Here is a 345-nt window from a genome sequence, read left to right as displayed (position 1 = left end):
TAAAAACTAGACTTTTTGAAGTCTTTTTTTATCTGCTAGAGTTGGAGGGAAGCAGTTAACAAAACTTCTTTAAGAAGCTTTTTTGATTTTCACATTAAAAATTTCACAAACTTGAGTTCAAATAAGCGTAGGAGCCATGTAGGCACAAAGGTTTACCAACAAAGCCTCAGAGTCTTTCTCCAATCGGCGAGGAACAGTCGGATAGATCAGCATCATCGTACCTTTATTATTGAAAAATACAAACAGGGGCATTGTTTGGAAGATTGACCAAATAGATCACAACTGAGCAGGTCTGCTTCATTTTTTAGAGCAGTTTATGGTTTCCGCTTCCTGTTTCTCAGTGTG

Source organism: Cyprinodon variegatus, unplaced genomic scaffold, assembly GCF_000732505.1.
Source record: "Cyprinodon variegatus isolate N-32 unplaced genomic scaffold, C_variegatus-1.0 Scaffold961, whole genome shotgun sequence".
In the NCBI taxonomy this organism is placed as follows: domain Eukaryota; kingdom Metazoa; phylum Chordata; class Actinopteri; order Cyprinodontiformes; family Cyprinodontidae; genus Cyprinodon; species Cyprinodon variegatus.
This window is presented reverse-complemented; position numbering follows the sequence as displayed.